The sequence below is a fragment of the Giraffa tippelskirchi genome, chromosome 6 (genome assembly GCF_054371585.1).
Source record: "Giraffa tippelskirchi isolate mGirTip1 chromosome 6, T2T-mGirTip1v1.2.pri, whole genome shotgun sequence".
Classification (NCBI taxonomy): Eukaryota; Metazoa; Chordata; class Mammalia; order Artiodactyla; family Giraffidae; genus Giraffa; species Giraffa tippelskirchi.
In genome coordinates this window covers 170,407,360-170,435,042 of record NC_137280.1, presented here as the reverse complement: position 1 = coordinate 170,435,042, position 27,683 = coordinate 170,407,360, and positions in this window count along the sequence as shown.

The following is a 27,683-nucleotide window of genomic DNA, read 5'->3' as shown; positions in this document are numbered from 1 at the left end:
ATGTTCATTGTAATAGATACCCGAATTCCCATGTTTGGGCAGAATGTACTCCTCCACTAAATTTAGAAGTCACTGTCTCATCTCAGCTTAATACAATAGTTATATTGGCCATTCATTGCTCCATAAAATCAGCTTTTCCTAAAAAGATTTACCTCTGGCAAAGGAGGTTTTTTAAAAAATTAAAATTAGATTGTTCAGCTTCCGTGTGAGGCCAGGAAAATGATAAGCACTGTTCTTGTTTGTTTCTGAACTATGACTAAGACTGTGGTGCATCATTTAAAGGAAATATATTAATTCTTCTAAGAGAGATTCTGTTAGAGCTTGATTTCTTTGGATTACAATGAGAATCTATTATGCCCATTCCTCCCTTTCCCCACATAACGTGTAAACACAAGATTTATTTCCTCCGAACCAGATCTCTTACAACCCTGTTCTAATCCCTGAAGACTAGAGTAAGGACATGGTGCTAACACTTGGCCAAAGCTTAATGTAATTTTCTAACTAGTGATCAGGGTATTTCTGAGTTCAGGTACAGAATACATCAGGAAGCAATCAATATACTTGGAAGCAGTTTTGTCAACATTTTTTAAATAGAAAATGTGAAGATCAATAGATTACATTTGATTTCTGCTTGGGGTCTTAGTTTCTATTCTTGAAACTGGTCATGCAAACTAGTTTTGTTGGCCTGACTAGAGAGGTATAAAAGTCTCCTCCTTGGATGGCATTTAAATTTTACTGAGATCAGTGTATCTCACTCATAACTTGGTGGTTCATGCTAGGAAGATGAAGCACTTCCTAAAGGAAAGCTATGCCTAGAAGTACCAGATTTTTCATGCTTTTTCCTGTGGTTTCTCTCTCTTTTATTGTACCTTTAAACTTTAATATTTAAATTTTGCAAGAATGTGGATAAAACGGAACTCTTGTGCACTGTTGATGGGAATGTAAATTGGTGCAAGCACTATGAAGGTTTCTCAGAAACTAAAATAGAGCTATCATTACTTTGCCAACAAAGCTCCATCTAGTCAAGGCTATGGTTTTTCCAACCAGTCCATCCTAAAGGAGATCGATCAGTCCTGGGTGTTCATTGGAAGGACTGATGTGGAAGCTGAAACTCCAATACTTTGGCCACCTCATGTGAAGAGCTGACTCACTGGAAAAGACCCTGATGCTGGGAAGGATTGGTGGCTGGAGGAGAAGGGGACGACAGAGGATGAGGTGGCTGGATGGCATCACCGACTCGATGGACATGAGTGTGGGTGGACTCCAGGAGTTGGTGATGGACAGGGAGGCCTAGCGTGCTGCGGTTCATGGGGTCGCAAAGAGTCAGACACGACTGAGCAACTGAACTGAACTGATGATCCAATAATCTTGCTTCTGGGTATATAGTTGGAGAAAGTAAAGTCACTATCTTAAATAGATATCTGCATTACCATGTTCAGATCAGTTCAGTTCAGTCACACAGTCGTGTCTGACTCTTTGTGACCCCATGAACTGCAGCATGTCAGGCCTCCCTGTCCATCACCAACTCCTGGAGTCCACCCAAACCCATGTCCATCGAGTCGATGATGCCATCCAGCCATCTCATCCTCTGTCGTCCCCTTCTCCTCCTGCTCACAGTAGTAGATATAATGGTTATCTGAGTTAAATTCACCCATTCCAGTCCATCTTAGTTCACTGATTCCTAGAATGTCGATGTTCACTCTTGTCATCTCCTGTTTGACCACTTCCAGTTTGCCTTGATTCATGGACCTAACATTCCAGGTTCCTATGCAGTATTGCTCTTTACAGCATCAAATCTTGCTTCTATCACCTGTCCCATTCACAACTGGGTGTTGCTTTTGCTTTTGCTCCATCCCTTCATTCTTTCTGGAGTTATTTCTCCACTGATCTCCAGTAGCATATTGGGCACCTACCGACCTGGGGAGTTCATCTTTCAGTGTCCTATCTTTTTGCCTTTTCATCCTGTTCATGGGGTTCTCAAGGCAAGAATACTGAAGTGGTTTGCCATTCCCTTCTCCGGTGGACCGCATTCTGTCAGACCTCTCCACCATGACCTGTCCGTCTTGGGTGGCCCCACACGGCATGGCTTAGTTTCATTGAGTTAGACAAGCTGTGGTCCGTGTGATCAGATTGGCTAGTTGTCCATGACTGTAGTTTCAGTATGTCTGCCCCCTGATCCTCTCTCTCAGTGCCCACCGTCTTACCTGGGTTTCTCTTACCTTGGATGCAGGGTCTCTCGTCACGGCTGCTCCAGCAAAGAGCAGCCACTGCTCCTTACCTCAAATGTGGGGTAGCTCCTCTTAGCCACGCTCCTGCATTTACCATGTTCATTGCAGGACTGTTTACAATAGCCAAGGTGTAGAAGCAACTGAAATGTTCATTAGCAGATGAATGGATGAAGAAAATGTGGTGTATATGCACAATGGAATATTTATTCATTCACAAAAATAAGAAAATTCTGCCATTTGTGATATGAGTGGACCTTGAGGGCATTATGGGAAGTGAAATACATGATACAGAGAAACACAGATACTGTACATTTTTATATATGGAATCAAAAAAAAAAAGCCAAACTCATAAACAGATAGTAGATTGCTGGTTTCTGGGTGCAGAGGGGTAAGGAAAGTTGGGAGATGTTGATCAAAGTGTGCAAACTTCTAACTATGAGATGAATACATTCTGGAGCTGTAATGTACAGAATTGGGACTATAGTTAACAATGTGGTATTATATATTGCATTGCATATACGATTGCATTGCATTGTATTGTATATGCATTGCAAGAAGGCTATGGTTTTTCCAGTGGTCGTGTATGGATGTGAGAGTTGGATGGTGAAGAAAGCTGAGTGCCGAAGAATTGATGCTTTTGAACTGTGGTGTTGGAGAAGACTCTTGAGAGTCCCTTGGCCTGCAAGGAGATCCAACTAGTCCATCCTAAAGGAGATCAGTCCTGGGTGTTCATTGCAAGGACTGATGTTGAAGCTGAAACTCCCAATACTTTGGCCACCTCATGCGAAGAGTTGACTCATTGGAAAAAAACCCCTAATACTGGGAAGGATTGGGGGCAGGAGGAGAAGGGGATGACAGAGGATGAGATGGTTGGATGGCATCACCAACTCGATGGACATGGGTTTGGGTAAACTCCGGGAGTTGGTGATGGACAGGGAGGCCTGGCGTGCTGCGATTCATGGGGTCGCAAAGAGTCAGACACGACTGAGCAACTGAACTGAACTGAAGAGAGTAGACCTTAACTGTTCTCATCAAAGACAAAAAATTGTAGTTTTGTGAGATGATGGATGTGTAAACTAACTCTATTGTGGTAATCACTTCACAATATATATATTTATCAAACAGTCACCTTGTACATCTTAAACTTACAGCATTATATGTCACTATGGCTCAACAAAGCTAGGGGAAAAAAGGTTTTCAGAGTTTCTTGAGTCCTTTAAATAATCCAAGTTGGCATAATTAACAAAACTAGCATGATATAGATAGATGAATATATATAAACACACGTATATGTTGTTGTTAAGTCACTCAATCATGTCTGACTCTTTGCCACTCCATACACTGCAGCACACAAGGCTTCCCTGTCCTTCACTATCTTGGAGTTTGCTCAAACTGATGTCCATTGAGTTGGTGATGCCATCCAACCATCTCATCCTCTGTTGTCCCCTTCTCCTCCTGCCTTCAGTCTTTCCCAGCATCAGGGTCTTTTCCAATGAGTTGGCTCTTTGCATCAGGTGGCCAAAGTATTGGAGTTTCAGCTTCGGCAGCAGTCCTTCCAATGAATATTCAGGACTGATTTCCCTTAGGATGGACTGGTTGGATCTCTTTGCAGTCCAAGGGACTCTCAAGAGTCTTCTCCAACACCACAGTTCAAAAGCATCAATTCTTAGGTGTTCAGTCTTCCTTATAGTCCAACTCTCACATCCATACACGACTACTGGGAAAACTATAGCTTTAAATAGACCTTTATCAGCAAAGTAATGTCTCTGCTTTTTAATATGCTGTCTAGATTTGTCATAGCTTTTCTTCCAAGGAGCAAGTGTCTTTTAACTTCATGGCTGAAGTCACCATCCATAGTGATTTTGGAGCCCAAGAAAATAAAATCTACCACTGTTTCCATTTTTCCCATCTATTTGCCACCAAGTGATGGTACCAGATGCCATTATCTTAGTCTTTGGAATGTTGAATTTTAAGCCAACTTGTTCACGCTCCTCTTTCACCTTTATCAAGAGGCTCTTTAGTTCCTGTTCACAGTCTGCCATTAATGTGGTATCATGTGCATATCTAAGTTGCTGAATTTTCTCCTGGCGTTCTTGATTTCACTTGTGTTCCTCCAGCCCAGCGTTTCTCATGATGTACTCTGATACAAGTTAAGTAAGCAGGGTGACAGTATACAGCCTTGATGTAGTCCTTTCCCAGTTTTGAACCAGTCTGTTGTTCCATGTTGCATTCTGTGTCTTCTTGACCTGTAGACTGGTTTCTCAAGAGGCACGTAATGAGATCCCCAACAACCCTTCTTACAAGTTACAATGAAAGTTAGTGTTAGACTGACCTCTGCCACACACATAGACATTTTTGTAGACAGGTGCAAAGCAGTTCATTGGATCTGTTGTCTACACTCATAGTTTTAGTTGTCTAACACTTTAAACTATCTGACTACTCCTTGCCATGAAAAGCTTCCTAGAGGCAACGGTAGCTACATTTCAAAACAGTGCTTTCAAACTATTCATGGTGAGAGACCATTCTATTTTTCTTATTTCCAATTTATCCCAGACTAATGTTTTTATAAGATACATCAGTGTATACATAGTGTAATATATAATAGTGATTTTTAACAAGGCAAGTAGTTTTATTAAAATATCCACTGTGCTAATTCAAGGATTTACTTTTATCAGTGAAAACACATTTCTAATATTTATTATTTGAATTACCAAACCAAGCAATCAAGGGAGCTGGAGATGGGCTGAAACATTTGTAGCAGCCTCTAGAACAGCCAGTTCTCTTGAAAATTTTCTGAATATCCTTGGAGACTGAATTCTCTATCATTGGTAAATGACCTCCCTAGGTTGGTAGCTAAAATGTCACCCTAACTTAAATGAAGTGTTCCGAAGTAAATTATAGTTACCATCATCTATGGTCTGTTATCTCAAACACAGTGAGTCAAACTTGATTGACTCATCATACACAATAAACTTTGTCCTCCTCCTCCAGTCCACACGTGGAACTCGAAGCTCAGATACAGCGCTAACTCTCATTTCCCTGCTGCCTATCCTTGACATGTTTATTCCATTTTGAGAAGACAGGATGAGGTGAAAAATAAAGGAAACTGACATTAGTTTCTAAGTACATAATTGATCCTTATACTGTTCTAAAAATACTCGTTGGTGGAACCTTTGGTACCTAGATGAAGGTTTCTAGCTTAAAAATAAATACAGAAACCCACGTATGTTCTAAGATGGTTGATGAGGGATTTTTGCTTTTTTGTTTTCCCAGCGAGTGAAGTAAATGGGTTCCCGATAGAATTTTGATACCTGTCACCATGTCAGATGACCGTAGATCTTAAAACCTCTGAATGCAATTGCCATATCTGTCTGGATAACCCAGTGAAAATTCTAGTGAATGTGGATGGATATTGAGGGCAGAATTCATCTAAATGTAAGAGATCTCCCATGTCTGCCTTCTAAAATCTGATACTGCAAGTTCCTGATAATACTATACTTCCTTGGTATAAAAGTTATGCTAACTTCTTAATTCAGTACATTTGCTAATTTACCAATTACATGGATTAAAGGCCAATATTAAGTCATTTTCTGAGTGTCTTTGAAGTGTGCTTTCAGACCAGTGTCTTTCTTTTAAAGCCATGGCATGGTGCTTGGCAAAAGATGTATTAAGATTTTGGCCAAAGCTATTACAGCAATGTCCAATTAATGGTTCATTCATAATTGCATGTATTTTAACAAACAAGGAATTAAAGGTTGTAAAGTCCTTTATAGTCATAGCAGTCTTTATAGTACTCTGCCTATTGACATCTCCAGATTTTTGAAATAATGGTAACAATTACTAACAACCTAAAAATTTATCACACAACTATAGAAATTCTAAATAGGAAGCATAGCATTTATTTTTAATGTGTTATCTATAGTGACTGTTGTATGTCTGTGTTACTACTGTATAGTTGTGTGGGAAGGATGTGATTTATTTTGGACATTGGTTGAGATGTGGAGGTTATATTTTCCAAAGTTGACCACAAAAGTTTTTTAATCCCCTCCTCTTATAACTGAGTGTCCACATGTCCACTCAGGTGGCCATGTCTCTATTTCTGTATTCCTTTCCTGGAATAAGTTCATCTCTGTTGTTTTTCTAGATTCCACATACATGCATTAGTATGTGGTATTTGTTTTTTTCTTTCTGACTTACTTCACTCTGTATGACAGACTCTAGGTCCATTCACATATCTGCAAATGACCTAATTGTGTTCTTTTTTATGACTAAGTAATATTCCATTGTATATATGTACCATATCTTGTTTATCCATTCATCTGGTGTTGGACGTTAGGTTGTTTCCATATCTTGGATATTGTAAAGAGTGCTACAATAAACATTGGGGTACATGTATCCTTTTGAATTACGGTTCTCTGTGGATATGTGCCCAGTAGTGGGATTGCTGTGTCATAGGGTAGTTGTGTTTTTAGTTTCTTAAGCAACTTTCATAGGTTCTCCACAGTGACTGCATCAATTTACATTCCTACCAACAGTGCAAGAAGGTTTGATTTTCCCCACACCCTCTCCAGCATTTATTGTTTGTAGATTTTTTGCTGATGGCTATTCTGATCAGTGTTAGGTCATACCTCATTGAAGTTTGGGTGTGCATTTCTCTAATAATTATGTTGAGCACATTTTCATGTGCCTCATGGCTAAATGTATATCTTTGGAGAGACGTCTATTTATGTTTTCTGCCCATTTTTGTTTGGGTTGTTTATTTTTTTGATATTGAGCTCCATGGGCTGTTTTTATAGTTTGGAGTTGAATCCTTAGTTGGGGGAGATACTGTTGCTGAAACTTGGCTTCTGCACACTGGCACGGAGTTGAAACGTGGAGACAGAGTCTTGACTGAAGCAGAAAACGGTAGCTTTATTTCTTTGCCAAGCAAAGGAAGACACAGCAGACGAACGCTCTCAAGACTGTGTCCCACCTTGGAGGGGCTCCTGAGGAGTCTTATGGTGTTCAAGGAGCAGGGCGTGATCCGTTTGTGAGCATTCTTCTGGTTTTTTGGCTATGAGGTAATCAAGGAGTCAGCATCATCAGCCCTCTGGTTCCAACTGCACTGGGGTCTCCTCCGTGCTTGGGGGTAGCATAGGGTTAACTTCTACCTGTTAGAGGTTTCAGAATCTGCAGAACATTCTGAAGGACAAGGCTCAGAGTATTGCCGATAGTCCTTGAGGTAGAACTAAAGGCCCTTGACTTTGGTTGCCATTTCCTTCTCCTTGGTTACTGGCTAAAGTATTATTATTTTGTCTTGCTTGGCAGTTTTCCTTTCTTTCTGAATTTTCTCTCTTCTCTTATTAAGTTTATTCTTTGACTGAAGTTTTTCTACAGACAAACGACAGGCAGAGGGCATGGGTGAGGGTCTGTTTTAGGAAGGCCTCACAGGGTCCTGCTCACTTACAACACTTAACAGGAAAGAAAGACGACTCAGTGTAACTTTACCACAAATAGCTGACATTCTGGTAAATGGACAAATAATACCTTCTCTGAGAGGAGTCCCAATCTGTGGAATGTACCTCGAGGTGTTCTAGTATATGATTGCTTATGGTAAATAAACCTAGACTCTATGGAATTACGAGGCATGCTCCTTGGAGAATGTTATATAAGCTGTACAACTCTGTGTAAAATGGATGGAGGTGTTTTATGACATAAACACACTCTGCTGTGTGAAATAATCTGCATATTTACTGAGAGACATCTGTGCCAGTTGATTCCTTATATCCTTGAAATTATTAGTAGAATTTTGTGCTGGGTAAGATTTCTAAGTTTACTTGAGTCTCATTTGACAATCTAATGCTTTATATTAGCTCAAATTGGAATCTCACATTGTCATATAATAAAAATTAGTATTATTTTGAATTTCAATCCTAATACTTTAAAACTGTCTATATAATCTTAGGCCAGGAAAATATTTTAAATAAAAATAGATTTAAAGATCTTAGTATTTTGACTTAGTATTTTTAGTAGCAAAAGTAATTTCTCCCTTTACCTTTCTTTCTCCAAAGAATTCTTGATGACATTCTCTTTCCTAACACAAGATATATTAATATAAATTTTGTAAATCCAAAAATGAGGTATTTAATGGGTGAACTATCATATTTATAACATTGTGTTTTCCTACTCTGTACATGAATATTTTTCTTCCATTTCTCCAAGTCTTCTATTTTTTTGTAGATATTTGTGTGCATATAATTGATGCCTATAAATTATTGTTAAAAGCATAATGATATTTTAGCTTGTTTAATTTATCATTTTACATAAAAGTTATAAATTTCATTTATAAAACTTAAAATGTTTATTTTTCAAGAATTAAAATCAGTAATACGTGTTTCACGTAACAAAGATGTTCATATTCTTAATAATGAAAAAATAAGTTTGCAATCTTCTCCAACCTCCTCATTGTCCCTGTATGGTTTCATCATCCCAGTGTGCATCTTTCCACAACTATTTTCTTTGTGCTGATATAAATATAGACACACAGACAGACAGACACACACACAAGGTATTTATTTCCTTAAAATGGTATTATGTAATTGCATGTATACCATTCTGTTTTCTGGTTAGTGATTTCTACTGGAATAGATTTTGCTTTTACATCATATAGTTCTGTGTCATTTTCTGCTAAATTATCATATGTATATAGTGCTAATATTATATTCATATTTCAACTCTTCACATCTGTTTTTCTTTGTTTTTATTACTTTAGCTAGGTCTTAGAAAATTGAATGAGACTATTGAGACACATTCTTGAGTTTTCATATTTCCTGATTTTGTTGGTAACATCAGTGCTTTGTCTCTTATTATTACTACCATAATAATAGATATGTGACTTGATTTAGGTCATACCTGAATGGTCTAGTGGTTTTCCCTACTTTCTTCAATTTAAGTCTGAATTTGGCAATAAGGAGTTCATGATCTGAGCCACAGTCTGCTCCCGGTCTTGTTTTTGCTGACTGTATAGAGCTTCTCCACCTTTGGCTGCAAAGAATATAATCGGTCTGATTTCGGTGTTGACCATCTGGTGATGTCCACGTGTAGAGTCTTCTCTTGTGTTGTTGGAACAGGGTGTTTGCTATGACCAGTGCGTTCTCTTGGCAAAACTCTATTAGCCTTTGCCCTGCTTCATTCTGCACTCCAAGGCCAAATTTGCCTGTTACGCCAGGTGTTTCCTGACTTCCTACTTTTGCATTCCAGTCCCCTATAATGAAAAGGACATCTTTTTTGGGTGTTAGTTCTAGAAGGTCTTGTAGGTCTTCATAGAACCGTTCAGCTTCTTCAGCATTACTGGTTGGGGCATAGACTTGGATTACCCTGATATTGAATGGTTTGCCTTGGAAACGAACAGAGATCATTCTGTCGTTTTTGAGATTGCATCCAAGTACTGCATTTTGGACTCTTTTGTTGACCATGATGGCTACTCCATTTCTTCTAAGGGATTCCTGTCTGCAGTAGTAGATATAATGGTCATCTGAGTTAAATTCACCCATTCCAGTCCATCTTAGTTCGCTGATTCCTAGAATGTCGACGTTCACTCTTACCATCTCCTGTTTGACCACTTTCAATCAATATATATACATATACACACACAAATACATAAAATCAGCTTTAACAGTACCAAGAGTCCTCACTGTATGGTCCATGACCTACTGGGGGACCTGACTCTCTCTCAAGGGGTCCATAAAATCAAAAATATTTTTATAATAATACTATAATATTACTGGTTTGTTTTCATGTTGGTTTTAGACTGATGTTACAACAACCACAGAAGATAGAATGTCTGGTTTCCTGACATGAAAGAAAACAGTGGCCCACAGTTACACTCATTTTCATATAAACTTTACCACACACCCTCACAGTTAAAAAAAAAATGATTTAACTTAAGAATGTCTTCTTGAAGCAGTAAACATTACTAATTCTATTAATGGTCATATTTGAATGACCATGAATTAATGGTCATTCTGTTTGAATGGTCATATTTTTTAATATTTTAATAGATAGGAATATTTACTGAAATATTTATATTTAAAATAAAGCATTCTTCTGCAAACCAAAGTATAATGACATCTCTAAGAGAAACACTTGTGAGGTTGTTATAGTCATCATATGAACTAGCTACTTCATAGTATCCTATGTTTATCTGAAAGAGTGGCTGACAAGTAACTATGGTCATTCACACATTGGCTTTATTTCCCTAAAAATAAACAAAATGAACCTGTCACTGAAAGGAAAGATAACTGACAGGATTGCGGACAGTCAAAGACAAAATGTTTACCTTTCAAGAGAAAATTAGAATTTTGGAAAACTTGAATCTGCCACCCTGAGCAGAATAGCTTCCCAATACTTATCAACTTTCTGATTAGATTTTCTGGTGATATTAATAAATATGATTTTTTGATGGTATCTAAGATTCTTAATAATTCACTAATGCCACAAATTATGTGATACTTCACATTGTTTATACTTTAATTATTGAAAGAAAATAGCATCCTCTGACTGACTTCCGTGGTGGCTCAAATGGTAAAGTGTCTGCCTACAATGTGGGAGACCCAGGTTTGATCCCTGGGTTGGGAATATCCTCTGGAGAAGGAAATGGTAACCCACTCCAGTACTCTTGCCTGGAGAATCCCATGGACGGAGGAGCGTGGTGGGCTACAGTCCATGGGGTTGCAAAGAGTCGGACATGACTGAGGGACTTCACTTTCTTTCTTTTGATTTTATAAGACAGTAGTGGGCAAATATGCATAAACATCCATTTTAAAACATTTAAAATATGATAAAAAACTGTTGGTGATTATAAAAGTGTCATTGTCAAAATATATTCTTTAAATATCATGTTTACAAGTGTAAAGTAGATGTCTAAATTGGGGATAAAAAAACTGAGTTTTTTTAAAGAAAATATTTTGTCTTCTTTGGGGAGAGTACTAGAAAGGTTATAGATGAGGAATAAAAGAGTCAATCTATCAAGGGTGACATTATAATTATAGCAAATGTCTTACTAGGAAATCTCAATTGATTCCTATACTTTGGATCTATTTTCTGTTTAGTCTCATTTATCAGCTTGGCAACTGGGAGTGACCTTCATGGCTTTCTAGTCTTATTACCTCTTTAAACAGCAAACTTTTGTTTTACTTTTTCAAATAACACACTTAGCGGGATTATTCCAAGTAGGCAGCGAAGAAGGCAGCAAATACTAGAGAAAGAGTGCATATTAAATTCATCTTTCCAGAAGATGTCAACCTTTTTAGCCACATTTCCCTGGTAACAGGATGATTGTATGATCAAATCTGTTCACACACCCTACTCTTAAAAATTTCAGGTGAAATGTGTAACTAGGAATACCAACATGTTATTTTAATTTCACACCTACTCTTTACTAGATACCTAGGTGTTTTAAAAATAGATGCTTCAGACATGGTGATTTATTCACTAGGCATGTGTAAACATGTAATTGAGCCTAATGTTCTCAAGTTTCCAACTCAGGTGTCAGTGTAGCTGATCCCTGTATGCCAAGAATATGTCGCTTCATTCCTAGGGGAAATATTTCTAAATAACTTCCAAACTAAACTTATTCATAATGCCCAGATAGGCACGGTAACATATAAAATAAATTGAATGGATACCTGTACCTAAATACTAGAGAAAGCAAAATCTACATATTTATTGCATAGCACGGGGTAATCGTTTTATAAGGCTGTGAGTGGCAGACTGGAAGAGGGATATGAAATACTCATATATTATAGCTCTTGCCCTCTAAATTTACAGCCTGGTAGAGAAGAAAGATCATGTCCCTGAAACCAATGCAAAACAATGATTGGGTGCCTTTGCAAGGGTTACAGGGAAAGAACCCAATGAGCATGGGTGAAAATGCTAAAGGAAGTTAAGCTCATAAGAAATTGTTATATGAGTGATACACTGATGTTCAATCAGAGAAGGCAATGGCAGCCCACTCCAGTACTCTTGCCTGGAAAATCCCAGGGACGGAGGAGCCTGGTGGGCTGCCGTCTGTGGGGTCGCACAGAGTCAGACACGACTGATGCAACTTAGCAGCAGCAGCACACACTGATGTTCAACAGACTTTACTGAATGCTGCTGTGAATATTTCTAAAGGTGAATATTAGAGGCTTTTTTGATTGTTGTCAGAAGACTTTGCTGAGGCCACCATTTGTAATCTGCCCTGTCAGAAATCTCAAAAAATAGTTCTGGGTTGTAGCATAATTTTTCTGTCTAATTAACACCGGTAGATACCATCATATGTGCCAAACTGATTGACATGTTATAGGATCCTAAAATCTCATAGGATAATGATATCATAACTGCTTACTCCATGAAAATGATTGTTGTTTAGTTTATACAATTATATATAATTGTGAGAGATCCCTTCAAAATGTTTATATGTATGATGGTTTTAGTAGGCAGAATAATGCCCTTCCCCCATCCCCAAATAGCATGTCCTAAACCCCAGAACTCGTGCATATGTTACCTTTACAAAAGGGACTTACAGATGTCATTAAGAGTACTGACTATGAGGTGGGAAGAGTCAGCATACTGACTTTATGTTGGATTATCTAGGTAGTCCCAACTGAGTCGCTTGAGTCCTTAAAGCAGAACACCTTTCCTGACTGGGTTCCAGAGATGAGATTGGAAAAGCAGCAGGAACTCTAAGCATTAGTCTTGACTTGCTGTTGCTGGCTTCAGAAATGAAAAAGGAGACCATAAACAAAGAAATAGGGGCAGTTTTTAGAAGGAACTGTGAGCTGGAAGAACCCCAGCTCACAAATAGGAAGGAGCTAGATTTCTGTCTTACAACTTATGAGGGATGGAATTCTGTCAAGGTGGCGCTAGTGGTAAAGAACCTGCCTGCCAATCCAGGAGACATACAGACACAGGTTTGATCCCTGGGTCAGGAAGATCCCCGGAGAAGGAAGTGGCAACCCGTTCCAGTATTCTTGCCTGGGAAATCCCATAGAGGGAGGAGCCTGGCAGGCTACAGTCCATGAGGTCACAGAGTCAGACACCACTAAAGCGGCTTAGCATCGGCCAACCCCTCTGGTTTTGGCTCCTTGAGACTTCTGTTGGATTTCTGAGCTACAGAGCTGAAAAAGAGTAAATTTGCATTTAGTTTAGGCCATTAAATTTGTTGTAATTTATTATTATGGAAATAGATGAATACTTTTTTCTGCCCCAACTCACTTAACAGACATGACATGCTCCCATAAGTGATCTTTTGCAGCAGAAATTCTGTTTTCAGAATTGAACATTGAACTTTTTTGTCTTTCTCATCACACAGATTTACACATACATTCAAATGTGGAAATGCCAAGTAAACCACTTTAATTTTTCACAATATTTAAATATGCATTATAACTTAAGAAGATTTGTCAGTCATGCTTGATTGAAGGTTTCCCAAGGTCCTGACCTTGCTTTCATTCATATAATTAAGTGATCTAATGCAGTCAGTATTTACATTGTGGTCGTGCCTTCAATACCTCTGCTAATACCAGAAAAAAAAATATGTTCTGAAGATTTGGTATTTAGTTTTGCTCCCAAAGGATTTCATATGAAGTTTCTGAACTTTACATTAGAAGGTTTGTTTGTCTTGTCAAGCTGAAATGTGAAGTCCTTACTGGCTTAAGGACAATAGAGCCTTGAACAGTACTTTATCTTTTATATTAATAAAACAACACTGGATTCATATTTCTGAAATAGAAAAATTCCAAACATAAAGCTTCACTTGAACACGTTGAGTTAATAAATCTTAATTAAAGGGACTTAAGTAATAAATTTGAGCAATATAACAATCAGAACTATTGTGAAAAATAATCCATTGTTATTACCATGAATAAGAGACTGGAAGAATAGTTTTTCTGAATCATCTAATATTCTAGAAATATATTTTGCTATTATAATCAGTGGAAATAAAGATACAGAAAAGGTGAACTTATGATATTATGAAATTATGATATTTCTTAAATATCTGGTTTAAAAAACAGGTATTTTCTCCCCATTGGGAAGATGATATAGTGTTACCTTAACTGTAGGCAATACAAAAAGCTAATGTTTTAACACAGAAGAATTCATTTGTAAGGAGAATGTTTAATAGCCCAACACTAATTCCACAACTTGACATTAATTCACATCATGAAAATATAAACTACTTGGAGATTATAATGTCTTTGGCAATTTCTATTTCTCTCTGATAAAAATGCAGAAGAAGCATATGATAAGCACATCAGTGGTTTGTCCGTTCTGTAGTTTACTGGTATCGAGGCATATGCAGTAACATCTGTGAAGTGTGGTTTGGGTCTTCTGCTTATTGCCATCAGGTTTGTACCAAGAGCTCTTCCCCTTGTGAATGACATCATCTATTAATAGGATGCTTTGGTCAGAGTGCAATATAGTTAATTTGAATTTAATAGGCAGATTGTTTCCTGACATTATGCAATGAGCAAAGTGCTCTGGGAGGCAGAGTGCTGGACAGTATGGGCTTTGACCCTGACCTTCAGGAGCACATATGAGCTAAAATGTCCGTTGACACTGACAGTGAAATGTGATGGCTGTGGTGGCAGTGAATATTTTATGTAGGTAACTGGTTTTCTTAGTAAGAGCTATTGTAAAAGTTATATTCAGTATGTATAAAGCTGAATCTTTCTTTTGGAAATGTACTTATAACGTTTTGATACTAAGGAAGTTAAAATGATATCATAAACCATAGCAATTATGGTCCTTCTCTCTTTGCCACATGTTTTTCAACCAACTATTGAGTCCTCCCCCTTCTTTTTCATTAATAACCCTAATATGTTATTAAGTACATATTAGGTAACATATTAAGTAATGTTTTTAACCTTCACAAAAAACAACAAAATACACCTCTGTGCCTCACTGAATTATCACTATAACACAGATCTTGTTAGTGATTACAACCCTTCAGTAATAATTTCTTGAGGCTCTTTTAATGCCAGAAGTCAAAATATTAAGCTTTCAAATCTCAGTATACGAGTGCATAGAGTTTCTATATCTTCTTGGGAAAATGCATCTTTTTTTTTTTTTTTTTTGTAGCAAAAGTATGTTTTTGTTTTTATTTTTATTTTTTTTTATTTTATAAATTTATTTATTTTAGTTGGGGGCTAATTACTTTACAATATTGTAATAGTTTTTGCCATACATTGACATGAATCAGCCATGGGTTTACATGTGTTCCCCTTCCTGGACCCCCCACCCACCTCCCTCCCCATCCCATCCTTCTGGATCATCCCATTGCCCTGGCCCTGAGCCCTTGTCACATGCATCGAACATGGAATGGTGCTCTGTTTCACATATGACAATACACATGTCTCAATGCCATTCTCCCAGAACGTCCCACCCTCACCTTCTCCCTCAGAGTCCATAAAATTGTTCCATGCATCTGTGTCTCTTATTCTGTCTCGCATATAGGGTTATTGTTACCATCTTTCAAATTCCATATATATGCATTAGTATACTGTATTGTTGTTTTTCTTTCTGGCTTACTTCACTCTGTATAATGGGCTCCAGTTTCATCCATCTCAGTAGAACCGATTCAAATGTATTTTTTTTAATGGCTGAGTAATATTCCATTGTGTATATGTACCACAGCTTCCTTATCCATTCGTCTGCTGATGGACATCTAGGTTGCTTCCATGTCCTGGCTATTGTAAACAGTGCTGCGATGAACATTGGGGTACACGCGTCTCTTTCAATTCTGGTTTCCTCGGTGTATATGCCCAGCAGTGGGATTGCTGGGTCATATGGCAGTTCTATTCCCAGTTTTTTAAGGAATCTCCACACTGTTCTCCATAGTGGCTGTACTAGTTTGCATTCCCACCAACAGTGTAAGAGGGTTCCCTTTTCTCCACACCCTCTCCAGCATTTATTGCTTGTAGACTTTTGGATAGCAGCCATTCTGACTGGTGTGAAATGATACCTCGTTGTGGTTTTGATTTGCATTTCTCTAATAATGAGTGATGTTGAGCATCTTTTCATGTGTTTGTTAGCCATCTGTATGTCTTCTTTGGAGAAATGTCTGTTTAGTTCTTTGGCCCATTTTTTGATTGGGTCGTTTATTTTTTGGGAATTCAGCTGCAGAAGTTGCTTGTATATTTTTGAGATTAATTGTTTGTCTGTTGCTTCATTTGCTATTATTTTCTCCCATTCTGAAGGCTGTCTTTTCACATTGTTTATAGTTTCCTTTGTTGTGCAAAAGCTTTTAATTTTAATTAGGTCCCATTTGTTTATTTTTGCTTTTATTTCCACTATTCTGGGAGGTGGGTCATGGAGGATCCTGCTGTGATTTATGTCGGAGAGTGTTTTGCCTATGTTTTCCTCTAGGAGTTTTATTGTTTCTGGTCTTACGTTTAGATCTTTAATCCATTTTGAGTTTATTTTTGTGTACGGTGTTAGGAAGTGTTCTAGTTTCATTCTTTTACAAGTGGTTGACCAGTTTTCCCAGCACCACTTGTTAAAGAGATTGTCTTTTCTCCATTGTATATTCTTGCCTCCTTTGTCGAAGATAAGGTGTCCATATGTGCGTGGGTTTATCTCTGGGCTTTCTATTTTGTTCCATTGATCTATATGTCTATCTTTGTGCCAATACCATACTGTCTTGATGACTGTGGCTTTGTAGTAGAGCCTGAAGTCAGGCAGGTTGATTCCTCCAGTTCCATCCTTCTTCCTCAAGATTGCTTTGGCTATTCGAGGTTTCTTATATTTCCATACAAATTGTGAGATGATTTGTTCTAGTTCTGTGAAAAATACCATTGGTAGCTTGATAGGGATTGCATTGAATCTGTAGATTGCTTTGGGTAGAATACTCATTTTCACTATATTAATTCTTCCAATCCATGAACACGGTATATTTCTCCATCTGTTTGTGTCCTCTTTGATTTCTTTCATCAGTGTTTTATAGTTTTCTATATATAAGTCTTTTGTTTCTTTAGGTAGATATATTCCTAAGTATTTTATTCTTTTTGATGCAATGGTGAATGGTATTGTTTCCTTAATTTCTCTTTCTGTTTTCTCATTATTGGAGTATAGGAATGCAAGGGATTTCTGTGAGTTAATTTTATATCCTGCAACTTTACTATATTCATTGATCAACTCTAGTAATTTTCTAGTAGAGTCCTTAGGGTTTTCTATGTAGAGGATCATGTCATCTGCAAACAGTGAGAGTTTTACTTCTTCTTTTCCTATCTGTATTCCTTTTATTTCTTTTTCAGCTCTGATTGCTGTGGCCAAAACTTCCAAAACTATGTTGAATAGTAGTGGTGAAAGTGGGCATCCTTGCCTTGTTCCTGACTTTAGGGGAAATGCTTTCAATTTTTCACCATTGAGGATAATGTTTGCTGTGGGTTTGTCATATATAGCTTTTATTATGTTGAGATATGTTCCTTCTATTCCAAACTGTGGAAAGCACAGAGGGAAGTGCTTACTGGCTAGATTGCTCTCTCCACATTTGAATTCCCCTCTTCCCCTCCTGGTCACCTCAACCCACCCCCCCCCCCACCTCATCTCTCCATGTAACTCAGTGAACCTTTCTGGGTATCCCTCACTGTGGAGAATCTTTTCACCATTAACCTAAAAGTTTTATTATTGAGGCTGTATGGAAGGAGAAGTCTTGAGGCTACTGCAAGAATAAGACTGAAAGCCAGGGGAAACATTAATTAATAAGAGACCATCCAATAGCCTCCATAAATTCACTGAAACCAAGCTCCACCCAAGAGACAACAAGTTCCAGAGCAAGACATACCACGCAAATTCTCCAGCAACGCAGGAACATAGACCTGAGCATCAATATACAGGCTGCCCAGAGGCACACCAAATCCATAGACATCTCAAAAATTAATACTGGTCACTCCATTACACTCTAGAGAGCAGAAATCCAGCTCCACCCACCAGAACACCGACACAAGCTCCCCCAACCAGGAAACCTTGACAAGCCACCTGTCCAACCCCAACCGCAGTGAGGAACCTCCACAATAAAGAGGAACTTCATACTACCAGAATACAGAAGGGCCACGCCTAACACAGCAATCTAAACAAGAGGAAAATGCATCTTTGAATGTGTGGATTAGGTTTCTTATATTCTTCAGTAAAAGTATAATATTCCTGTATAACACAGTCATGGCAATTTCACTCCAATCTTTATACTAGAAGAACTAAAGAGCCTCTTGATGAAAGTGAAAGAGGAGAGTGAAAAAGTTGGCTTAAAGCTCAACGTTCAGAAAACTAAGATCATGGCATCTGGTCCCATCACTTCATGGCAAATAGATGGGGAAACAGTGGAAACAGTGTCAGACTTTATTTTTTTGGGCTCCAAAATCACTGCTGATGGTGATTGCAGCCATGAAATTAAAAGACGCTTGCTCCTTGGAAGGAAGGTTATGGCCAACCTAGATAGCATATTTAAAAGCAGAGACATTACTTTGCCAACAAAAGTCCATCTAGTCAAGGCTATGGTTTTTCCAGTGGTCATGTATGGATGTGAGAGTTGGACTGTGAAGAAAGCTGAGCGCCGCAGAATTGATGCTTTTGAACTGTGGTGCTGGAGAAGGCAAGGAGATCCAATCAATCCATCCTAAAGAAGATTAGTCCTGGGTGTTCACTGGAAGGACTGATGTTGAAGCTGAAACTCCAATACTTTGGCCACCTCATGCGAAGAGTTGACTCATTGGAAAAGTCCCTAATGCTGGGAAGGACTGGGGACAGGAGGAGAAGGGGACAACAGAGGATGAGATGGTTGGATGGCATCACTGACTCGATGGACATGGGTTTGGGTAAACTCTGGGAGTTGGTGATGGACAGGGAGGCCTGGAGTGCTGCAATTCATGGGGTCGCAAGGAGTCGGACATGACTAAGCAACTGAACTGAACTGAACTGAACTGAAGGTTGCCAAATAAAATATAGGACACCCAACCAAACTTGAATTTCAGACAAACAACAAATAATTTTATTATGTTCCATGTAACATTTGAGGCAAACTTACTTTAAAAAATTATTCACTTTTTTATCTGAAATTCAAATTTGGCTTAAATAAACCATACCCTAATTGCTATCGCATTATTGAATGAATGATAGAATACTTTCCCCCTTGTTTTCTTCAGTGTAAGGTTGCTTAATTGTATCACAAAATATAATTATTACATTTTCTAGTGAGATCTTAAAGAAATACAGGTTAGAAGATAACACGGGATAATTGTTAACTGTTTGCCTTGACACACAAGCCCCACAATAAACCTATTGTGTTCAGAAGGTCCTAAAATATAAAATAGAGTAACTTATGTGAGGTAGATAAATAAAAATGTTGAAGCAGAAATTTGCTACTTCCTTCTCCAGGGGATCTTCCTGACCCAGGGATCAAACCCAGGTCTCTTGCATTGCAGGCCATTGCCTCCATTGGAGGTAGATTCTTGACCAACTGAGCTACCAGGGAAGTCCAAGTTGGGAAAGAACTAAAGAATGTCTTAGGGTATGGAAAGCACACGTGACTGCTGGACTATTGGTGCTCACCAAGTGAGGGGCTGGATTCCGAGAGATTAAAAATCTGATGAACAGCTGATGGAAGGGCCAACAGCTTTGGGGGGTGGGGTCTTGGTGATGGGTGGTGCCAGCTCAAGCAGAGACTGAGGATTCTGTGGGTGAAATTCATGAATCTCCAGGTGGCTTGAAAATGCCGTTTACTTGGGGCATCTGTTTTACAACTAGGATTTTTGTTTTACTGAGATGTATTTGACATACAAGACTGTATACATTTAAGATATATGGAACGATGGCATATATATTATGAAATGATTATCACTGTGTTTATTTACTTAAAAATTCTATTGACATATAGTTGACTTATAGTGTGTTGATTGCTCCTGTCCAGCAAAGTGATTTAGAAAAGAATGTATATATACATTATTTAAAAATTCTTTTCCATTATAACTCATCCTAAGGCATTGAATATAGTTCTCGGTGCTGTGACTTCCCTGGTAGCTCAGCTGGTAAAGAATCCGCTGCAATGTAGGAGACTCCAATTTGATTCCTGGGTTAGGAAGATCCCCTGGAGGAGGGATAGGCTATCCACTCCAGTATTCTTGGGCTTCCCTGGTGGCTCAGCTGGTAAAGAATCTGCCTGCAATGCGGGAGACCTAGGTTTGATCCCTGGGTTGGGAAGATCCCCTGGAGAAGGGAATGTCTACCCACTCTAGTATTCTGGCCTGGAGAATTCCATGGACTGTATAGTCCATGGGGTTGGGAAGAGTCAGACAGGACTGAGTGACTTTCACTTTGTAAGACTTTGCTGTTTATCCATTTTACGTAAAAAAATCTTACATCTGCTAACCCCAACCTCTCTCTCCATCCTTCTCCCAATCCTCCCCCCTTTTCTCTATGCTTGTGATTCTGTTCCTGTTTCATGAATAGGTTCCTTTCTGTCATATTTTAGATTCCACATATAAGTGATAAGTGATGCATTTGCCTTTGTTTGACTTCACTTAGTATGATAATCTGTAGTTGCATTCATGTTGTTGGAAATAGCATTATTTAGCTTTTTTTTTTTAATAGCTGAGTAGCATTCCATTGTACATATGAACCACATTTTCTTTATCCAGTCATCTGTTGATGGACATTTAGGTTGTTTCCATGTGTTGGCTATTGTGAATGGTGTTGCTATGAATAAAGGGTCCATGTATCTTTCTGAGTTCCAGTTTTGTCTGGATATATGCCTAGGAGTGTGATTGCTGGATCATAATGTAATTCTATTTTTATTTTTCTGAGGAACCTCCATACAGTTTTCCACCATGGGTGCACCAACTTACATTCCTACCAACAGTGTAAGAGGGTTCTCTCTTCTCCACACTGTCTCCAGCATTTGTTATTTGTAGACATTTTAATGATGGCCATTTTGACGGGTGTGAGGTGGTACCTCATAGTAGTTTTGATTTGCATATCTTTAATAATTAGTGATGTTGAGCATCTTTTCATGTGCCTCTTGGCCATCTATATGTCTTCTATAAAGAAATGTCTACTTAAGTCTCTGCCCATTTTTTGATTGGGTTGTTTGTTTTTCTGATATTGAGTTGCATGAGCTGCTTGTATATTTTGGAGATTAATCCTCTGTCAGTTACTTCATTTGCAACTATTTTCTCCCAGTCTCGGGTTGTCTTTTCATCTTTTTTATGGTTTCCTTTGCTGTGCAAACGCTTTTAAGTTTGATTAGGGCCCATTTGTTTTTATTTCTATTGCCTTGGGAGACTGATTTAAGAAAACATTGGTATAATGTATGTCAGAGAATGGTTTGCCTATGATCTATTCTGAAAGTTTTATGGCGTCTTGTCTTATGTTCAAGTCTTTAACCCATGTTGTTTATTTTTGCGTATGATGAAAGGGTGTGTTCTCACTTCATTGATATACAGCTGGCTGCCCAATTTTCCCAATACCACTTGCTGAAGAGACTTTTTCCCATTGTATATTCTTGCCTCATTTGTTGAAGATTACCTGACTGTAGTTGAATGGGCTTATTTTTGGGCTATTTTGTTCCTTCGATCCATATGTCTGTTTTCATGCCAATGCCATGCTGCTCTTTAGAAACCTTTATTTATTATTTATTTGACTGCATCAGGCCTCAGCTGTGGCGGACGGGCTTCCCTGGTTGTGGTGCGTAAGCTCTGGAGTGTGCAGCCTCAGTAGTTGTGGTGCTTGGGCCCCGCTGCCCCGGGTCATGTGGGATCTTAGTTGCCCTGCCAGGGACTGAACCTAAGTTTCCTGCGCTGGAAGGGAGATTCTTAACTCCTGGACCATCAGGGGAGTCCCACCACGCTGTTTTGATTACTGTTGCTTTGTGCTATTGTCTGAAGTCTAGGAGGGTTATACCTCCTGCTTTGTTCTCCTTCTTCAGGAATGCTTTAGCAATTCTGGGTCTCTTATGGTTCCATATGAATTTTAGGCTTATCTGTTCTAGTTCTGTGAAAAATGTCAAAGATATTTTGGTAGAGCTCTCATTAAATCTGTAGGATTGCTTTGGATAGTATGGCCACTTAAACAATATTGATTCTTCCAATACAAGAGCATGGGATATTTTTCCATTTCTTTGAATCATCTTCAGTTTCCTTGATTAGTATGTTATAGTTCTCAGTATATAAGTTTTTCACTTCCTTGGTCAAGTTCATTCTCAAGTATTTTATTTTGGGGGGTATATCACTATAAGTTTAAACATCTATCATCTTATGGAGATAAAAGTCATCACTAGGACTTTATTAGCTGAGAGAATTTAAACCAAAGACAGCATGTAAGTAGGTACCCATCATCATTTGACTCAATTTTTTTAGGGGTTGAAATCACCAAAAATCATTATGTCTTAGTTCTACAAAATTTTAATTTATAATGTATGTATTATTTAATAGCACTCTTTAATATTGCTGCATACCATCTACATCTGTTAACCTGAATAATTAAAAATTAAAGACTGTATTAAAAGCCCACATATGGATACTGTGGGAACACTTTTGAATACTGGTAGCAGGAATGGTGATCTCAGGAGCTTCTTGGCCTCGTTAGTGATGGATAATTAATTTTTAAAAGGTCATGGGTTAATGTTGATGTCTATTATTTCAATCTAAATTAAGACAACCCATTCTATCATGTTACAAACGTTCTTCAATCCATTTACCCTTTTATGAGGTACCTGGTCTCTCCTTTTTGTAATTTTGCCTTAAAAATGATAATATATCATGCTATTCTTTATCAGACTGCAGTTTTCAGTGTTTGTTTTCCTGTGTTTATTCATCAAGACATAGACAAACACAGTGACATAAAACACTGAGTACCAATTATTGAATTTCTGATGGGTCTTCTGAAGTATAGAAAATAAACTTACAAATCAATTAACTATAGTTTGAATGTAAGCCTTTGATTTACTGTTTAGACTTAAGTCTGCTATGAGCACCAACCTGAAGGGTGGTGCTGTGATCTTGGCTGGCAGATCTTCCTAAGAGAGAAGGCCAGGGACAGAGTTGGACACCTCCTGCCACGTGAATGCATAAGTGAGTGGCGACTACCAGAAGCGAGAGGTTAAGGAAGTTCTACATCAAGGCCTAGTGAATAGTCCATGTGTTTGGCCTTATCATAATATGATGGACAGGATCCAGGCTTTAAAAAAGTAAAATAAACTAAAGGACATTGCAGTAGTACAGGGGAATTTGAAACAAATGGAGTACAGTTGGATTCAAAGAAATTGACAGATTTGTGAGCACAGAGCTGTTGGCACAAGCACTCAGGAGGACTTGAAAGTGTAACAACAGACTAGATTAAAAAGAACGAAAGAATATAAAACACACTAAATGACTAGGAAGCTCCTCTCTCAACATTGATTCAACAAAGAAAGAAAGAATGAATGAATGGATGATTCAGTTCAGTTCAGTTGCTCATTCAGGTCCGACTCTTTGCCACCCCATCGACTGCAGCATGCCAGGCCTCCCTGTCCATCACTGACTCCCAGAGTTTACTCAAACTCATGTCCATTGAGTCAGTGATGCCATCCAACCATATCATCCTCTGTCGTCCCCTTCTCCTCCCACCTTCAACTTTCCCAGCATCAGGGTCTTTCCCAATGAGTCAGTTCTTCGCATCAGGTGGCCAAAGTATTGGAGTTTCGGCTTCAACATCAGTCCTTCCAATGAATATTCAGGACTGATCTCCTTTATGATGGACTGGTTGGATCTCCTTGCAGTCCAAGGGACTCTCAAGAGTCTTCTCCAACACCACAATTGAAAAGCATCAATTCTTTGGCACTCAGCTTTCTTTATAGTCCATCTCTCACATCCATACATGACTACTGGAGAAACCATAGCTTTGACTAGATGCACCCTTGTTGGCAAAGTAATGTCTCTGCTTTTTAATATGCTGTCTAGGTTGGTCATAACCTTTCTTCCAAGGAGTAAGCGTCTTTTAATTTCATGGCTGCAGCCAACAACAGCAGTGATTTTGGAGCCCCCAAAATAAAATCTGTCACTGTTTCCATTGCTGCCCCACCTATATGCCATGAAGTGATGGCACCGGATGTCATGATCTTAGTTTTCTGAATGCTGAGTTTTAAGCCAACTTTTTCACTCTCCTCTTTCACTTTCATCGAGAGGCTTACTTTAGTTCTTCTTCACTTTCTGTCATAAGGTTGGTGTCATCTGCATATCTGAGGTTATTGATATTTCTCCTGGCAGTCTTGATTCCAGCTTGTGCCTCATCCAGCCCAGCATTGCTCATGATGTACTCTGCATATAAGTTAAATAAGCAGGGTGACAATATACAGCCTTGACGTACTCCTTTCCCAAGTTGGAACCAGTCTGTTGTTCCATGTCCAGTTCTAACTGTTGCTTCCTGACCTGTATACAGATTTCTCAGGAGCCAGGTCTTCTGGTCTGGTATTCCCATCTCTTTCAGAATTTTCCACAGTTTGTTTTGATTCACACAGTCAAAGGCTTTGGCATATCAATAAAGCAGTAATAGACGTTTTTCTGGAACTCTCTTGCTTTTTCAATGATCCAACAGATGCTGGCAATTTGATCTCTGGTTCCTCTGCTTTTTTTAAATCCAGCTTGAACATCTGCAAATTCACGGTTCATGTACTGTTTAAGCCTGGCTTGGAAAATTTTGAGCATTATTTTGCTAGCGTGTGAGATGAGTGCAATTGTGCAGTAGTTTGAGCATTCTTTGGCATTGCCTTTCCTTGAGATTGGAATGAAAATTGACCTTCTATAGTTCTGTGGCCACTGCTGAGTTTTTCAGATTTGCTGGCATATTGAGTGCAGCACTTTGACAGCGTCATCTTTCAGGATTTGAAAGAGCTCAACTGGAATTCTATTACCTCCACTAGCTTTGTTCATAGTGATGCTTCCTAAGGCCCACTTGACTTCGCATTCCAGGATGTCTAGCTCTAGGTGAGTTATCACACCATTGTGCTTATCTGGGTCATGAAGATCTTTTTTGTACAATTCTTCTGTGTATTCCTGCTGCCTCTTCTTAATGTCTTCTGCTTCTGCTAGGTCCATACCATTTCTGTCCTTTATTGTGCCCATCTTTGCATGAAATGTTCCCTTGGTATCTCTAATTTTCTTGAAGAGCTCTCTAGTCTTTCCCATTCTATTGTTTTCCTCTATTTCTTTGCACTGATCTCTGAGGAAGGCTTTCTTATCTCTCCTTGCTATTCTTTGGAACTCTGCATTCAGATGGGATCATCTTTCCTTTTCTCCTTTGCCTTTGGCTTCTCTTCTTTTCCCAGCTATTTGTAAGGCCTCCTCAGACAACCATTTTGACTTTTTGCATTTCTTTTCCTTGGGGATGATCTTGATCCCTTCCTCCTGAACAATTTCATGAACTTCTGTCCATAGTTCTTCAGGCACTCTTGTCTATCAGAGCTAATCCCTTGAATCTGTCACTTCCACTGTATAATCATAAGGGATTTGATTTACGTCATACCTGAATGGTATAGTGGTTTTCCCTACTTTCTTCAATTTAAGTCTGAATTTGGCAATAAGGAGTTCATGATCTGAGCCACAGTCAGCTCCCGATCTTGTTTTTGCTGATTGTATAGAGTTTCTCCATCTTTGGCTGCAAAGAATATAACCAATCTGATTTCGGTGTTGACCATCTGGTGATGTCCATGTGTAGAGTCTGCTCTTGTGAATGATTAAATAAATAAATAAATTATGGAATGATTGAAATTACCTTATCTGACTGGGATGCAATCCAGAATTTGAAATAGTAGAGATTGTACCTGAAAGGTCATGGGAGATTCACTTATGGATATGATAGACCTTAATTTAGTTAGGTTCAATTGTTTTTTTTTTTTAATTCAGACTCTATCCTTCTGTGGCCAGCAACAGGAGGATTTCGAGGAGGCACAATGAAAATGACACATCATGCAGGCCTCAAAGAAGCACTTTTTAAAATGACTTATGGACTTTTAAAAACAGAACAGTACCTGACCTAAGTAATCTAAGGGATTAAACCTATTAGCTAATGCACTGAAGTGACTTTTGCATGATATACATTTTTCACGAAAGGTTGATATATTAAATACAAAAAGGTGTCAGGACACTGTTCTAGGTGGTAGAAAATAGTGGTGAATACAGTAGACATAATTTTTACCATTTTTTTTTATAAATTTATTTATTTTAAAATTTATATTCTAATGAGGATTATGGTCAGTACATATGTTAACATGTAAGGAAATAAAATCCTTTGTAATAACATATTAGACAGGGAACATAGGTGCCATATTAGAAAATAATGTGTGGGTATATGTACGTAATCACTTAGAAAAAGAGATCTATACCTAACTGAGTTTGACAGAAATCTTTTGGTATAAGATAGAAATCTGATCTATATCTAAAGATATCTGATCAAAATGAACCCATGATAAATATCCCAGGATAAAGTTACTGAGGAGAGCATGATATTTCCAGTTCAATAATAAATTATAACATACTTGGGTATTTTTCATTATTGTGTCCAGACCAAGTAGTGATAACTTATGGAGAACACAAGCAAGAATAATAATAGTAAATTATTGTATGTTGAGTTTATCTAACAGTTTGAAATTTCATAAATCTCTAGTAGAAACTTATCAGAGTTTTTAGTGCATGATTAGAATATGAAGCAGACTCTTTCATTTCCTGAATGAACACAAATCTTTGCTTTTAAATGATCCAAGCAACTTTTCTCTTCAAATTGCTTTTAATATTGACTACTTAGTTTTAAAATGGCAGTATGTAATTTTCTTAGTTGGATTTAGACTTTTTCCTCAGAAAATGGTTTGAAATATTTCCATCAGTTTTAAGCTTTGCATTTACTTCATCAGTTTTCAATTCCATGTCAGCAACAACCTTGTCTTCGTGTTTATATGAAAGAAGGAAAGAGCTGTTAACAACCCTGCCTATGTCCCAGAATCACTGCAAATATGGAAACATCTCTTACTCATTTATAGCAGGTTTCATATCAATGTGAGAAGCTATCATTTGTAGGCTTAATATCGTTACCGGTAACAACATATATTCTGAGTTAAAGAAAACATCAGAAGTGATTCTGGATACCTATGAAAATGTAGCTTTGTAGGCAAATAAGAATGTGATCTTTGAAAACAATCTGCAAAAAATGAAATAAACATGTTACTACAAAGTAGAAAAAATTGGCAGCAAAAGCATATGCTAAAAATACAATTTATCCTTAAATAATGTTTAAACCTCAGGATGTGCCAACCTCAGGCTGAAATAAAATCACTTGAGAAGGAAGCATAAAAAGCACCCTTCTTTAAATTCTGTCGCTAAAGTGATTGCTTTTAGAAAAATAATCTTCATATGTATTTTAGATATTAGTGCAACAGTATGTATTTATGCTTGTGGAATCTGTCCACTGGTAGTACTT